Below are 4513 nucleotides of genomic sequence, written 5' to 3'. Positions count from 1 at the left end.
TAAAAGCTTACCCTCGACGCAAGGAATCCAACGACCCGAAAAACAACAAAAACCGACCGTCTGAACTCCGGGAATTGCTAAGAATGCGATTAGGAAGATGAAGTGGCTGCTTTCTCTCTTAAACAGGGTTTTAGGTTTTGTAAAAGTGAATTAAAACAATGACGAATATGTTTAAATACCTTAATCGCATAATTAACAAAACCCGAGAAAACTCCCCAAAACCTAGGACACTCGATCGAGTACCCAAGGTACTCGATCGAGTACTCGATCGAGTACCCCAGCTACTCGATCGAGTACCCAACAGGTCAGAAACTATTTTATTTCGCAACTTGTCCATACTCGACAGAGTAAGGGCTACTCGATAGAGTACCCCAAGACATATAAATACGGAGTATTACATACAGGGCAAAGAGTAGCTGACCTATATAGGTTTTCTAATAAAGATTCAATGCTGCATACGAATATTTCTAATCTTGTTTACAAATTACTAGAGTCTAGGCTACCTTCTGAAAAGAATAAAAAGCTTTGTTTAGCTGCAGTATCTAGGTCTATTTCCCTATTACATAGTAGGTTGGGTCATCTTTATGTAAATAGACTCAAATATATTCCTGGTTTTACAACAACAATAAAACATGATTTTAGTTGTGAGACTTGTATTCTGGCTAAGCATCATAGACTTCCTTTTTCTATTTGCACTAAAAGAGCTGCAGCTTGTTTTGATCTGTTACATATTGATGTGTGGGGAACTTACAAGGTTCCAACTATTTCTGGAGCCAAATACTTCCTTACTATTTTAGATGATTATTCCAGGAATACCGGGACCATATTATTCCAAAATAAAGATCAGGTTCCTGGTCTATTTAAAGATTTCTTAGCCTATATCTTTACTCAATTCAATAAGACTGTCAAGACTGTAAGGTCTGATAATGGCACAGAGTTTTTGCAACAATATTGTTCTGAGTTGTTCAAATCCAAAGGAATTGTTCGTCAAACTAGCATTGTAGGGACACCTCAGCAGAATGGGAGGGTGGAACGAAAGCATAGACACCTTCTTCAAACTGCTAGGGCTCTTAAAATCCAAGGTAATTTACCTATAAAATTTTGGGGGGACTGTCTTTTAACAGCCACATATCTAATTAACCTGATGCCCTCACCAATAATTAATAATGAAACTCCATTTAAGCTTATTTTTGGTACTGATCCTGTATATGACAACCTGAGGGTGTATGGCTGTGTGTGCTATGCAACAATGCCACCAACATTCTCAGATAAATTTGGCAACAGGGCTAAAAAATGTATTTTTATAGGTTACCCTCACAATCAGAAGGGTTATAGACTATATGATGTTCAATTGCATAAAGTTTTTGTTAGTCGAGATGTTCTATTCAAAGAACAGGAGTTTTATTATATAACCAAGCAAAGTGAGGATATGAATATTACTGCAACAAGCTTGGTCAATCCTGCATCCTCCGCAAATATTTTAATCAATCAAATTCCAGAACAGTCTGTTACCCAAGACAATCAAGTATCTACCAGCAGTTCACCTATTACTTCTTTATCAGAGGACACAGCTGTTAATCCTACCTCTATTATTACTCCCACTGAGGAACCAGTCAGAACATCATCAAGGCCAAGACAGCTTAGCTCTTGGTTAAAAGATTATCACTGCAGTCAGAAACTGCAAGCACAAACAAAGGGGTCTGCTAATTCTGTTGCATTCCAGGCAACAATATTTTCCCAATTACAAGAATATGCTTCTGATTATGTGGCTTCTCTTGCCAATGCAATGCAAGAACCTAAGCCTTGTAGATATTCAGAAGCTCAGCAAGATTCTAGATGGGTTAAGGCTATGCAAGATGAGATTCAAGCATTAGAAAAGAATAATACTTGGGATTTGGTTGCTCTCCCACCTGGAAAGAAACTTATTGGATCAAAATGGGTTTATAAAATAAAGTATAAATCAGATGGATCTGTGGAGAGATTCAAGGCACGTCTAGTTGCTAAAGGATTCAATCAGATCAAAGATAGGGATTATAAGCACACATTTTCTCCTGTTGCAAAGCTGACCACAGTCAGGACTCTTCTAGCTGTTGCTGCCCTTAAAAATTGGCCACTTTATTAGTTGGATGTTAACAATGCATTCTTACATGGCTATTTAGATGAAGAGGTCTATATGAAGGTCCCAGAAGGATATGATGTTGCTGCAGGCCTAGTTTGTAAGCTAAAAAGATCACTGTATGGCCTTAAACAGGCTTCAAGACAGTGGAATAAGGAGCTTACAAGGTTTTTGCAGCATTTAGGTTACATCCAGTCTAAGCAAGATTACTCTCTATTTACTAAGTTTGATGCTGTTACTCATGCCTTTACAGTTCTGCTAGTATATGTTGATGATATCTTACTGACTGGTACAAATCTGGAAGAGATTACCAATGTCAAAACTCAACTGAATAAGGCATACTCTATCAAGGATTTGGGGAACATGAGATATTTCCTAGGCTTGGAAATTTCAAGGAATGGCTCTAGGATCATGATAAACCAGAGGAAATATATACTTGATATTCTCAGAGATTTAAAGATGGAAGGCTGCACATCATCAGCATTTCCCTTACAACAAGCACTGAAATTATCTTCAGGGGAGGGAGACTTGTTGATTGATCCTGATCAGTACAGGAGACTTGTTGGTAGGCTCTTGTACTTGAATCTTTCAAGACCAGATCTCTCCTACACTGTTCAACATCTTAGCCAATTTGTAAGTCAACCCAGACAACCTCATATGCAAGCTGCCCTGCATGTGGTAAAATATCTCAAAGGGACTATCAATGTTGGCTTACATTATAAATCCCAGTCTAGCCTTGTTCTCACTGCATATAGTGATGCAGACTGGGGTAAATGTCAAGATACTGCTCGTTCACTCAGTGGCTATTGTATATTTCTTGGAGATTCCTTGGTCTCTTGGAAAACAAAGAAGCAGCCTACAATTAGTAAAAGCTCAGCTGAATCTGAATATCGTAGCCTGTCTTTCACTACTTCAGAGTTGGTTTGGCTAGATAGGCTACTGACTGACTTACAGATTAAAGTTCCTAAACCTATACCTTTGCATTGTGACAACAAGGCTGCTCTTCACATTACTGCCAATCCAGTTTTCCATGAAAGAACTAAGCACCTGAGTATTGATTGTCATTACGTCAGGGAGAGGCAAGATGAAGGTTTTCTATCAACAACATATCTCAGGACTGGTTTACAACTAGCTGACATAATGACTAAAGCTTTAGGGACTGACCAACACCAGTATTTTTCTCGCAAGCTAGGATTATCCTTGTCTACTACCTAGCTTGAAGGGGGTATATTGGGTATAAGATGCATTCTGGTTGTTAGTTAGACAAAGTCAAACTTAGTTACAATAAGTCAGAGTTAGTTAGAGTAAGTCGGTTTAGGAGGTTGAGCTATGACTATAAATAGCAGCTCATATTATATTCCTCATTGTAATTTACAGAATTATAATACAGTTCATATACATTCATTCAATATAATCTTCTTCTCTATGATTCTTCTACTTTTCTATAATTCTACACACTCCAATACTTCAACCAGGTTGAACATCATTACGACAAACTTGGAGGCTCTTCCAACATTACGGGATGGAAATCTTTTTTAGATTGGCGTATAAATATTCCTCTTTCTGAACTTCCATATTCTGGCCCTAAGTTCACTTGGGCTAACAAAAGAGATTCTTCTACTCTGATTTTGGAGCGTCTTGATCGTTGTTATGCTTCTCAGAATTGGCTTCTTTCGTTCCCAGACGCACATATTCAAAATCTCAACATTTTCATTTCTGACCATGCCCCAATTGTTCTTTCTACTTCTGCCAAGAACAAGAAACCAAAGCGACCCTATCGTGTGGATAATTGGTGTTTGGAACATCCGGATATTCAAAGTCTTATTTCATCCATATGGAATTCTACTTCTGTAGGTCATGCCACTGCTTCTGTCTCCAGGAAGCTCACCTGTATCCGTTCTGGAATTTTAAAATGGGTTCTTCAGAATCGTCGTCTTTTTATGCTTGACTGGAGCTCAATTTCCAGAGACTTATCGATGAGTCCGCCGATGCTTTGGATAGCTCATCTGCTTCTAATTATATGAACAATGTCAGATCAATTGAGCATGACGTCTACATCCAAGACTCCTTTTGGAAACAACGTGCAAAATCCGAAGTTTCGCTTCAATGACGGCTTGCCAACTTCATATTTTTTTAGCCGATCAAAATCTCGTCGTAAACGTCTTAGGATTATTGCTTTGAAAAATGATATGGGCATTTGGTTTTCTTCTGATACGGATCTCTCACGGTGATTATTTCGCACTTCACAAGCCTTTTCGGTTCAAGTACTCAGCTACACCATCCATAGCACTCGACGACTTATCTATTCCTCACCTTGATGGTTTTATTGAGAATTTTTGTCTCAACCTTTCACACCCAAAGATGTAGAAAATGCGTTTTTCTCAATGAAACCTAATA

The sequence above is a fragment of the Silene latifolia genome, chromosome 5, assembly GCF_048544455.1.
Source record: "Silene latifolia isolate original U9 population chromosome 5, ASM4854445v1, whole genome shotgun sequence".
NCBI classification, from domain to species: domain Eukaryota; kingdom Viridiplantae; phylum Streptophyta; class Magnoliopsida; order Caryophyllales; family Caryophyllaceae; genus Silene; species Silene latifolia.
This window is presented reverse-complemented; position numbering follows the sequence as displayed.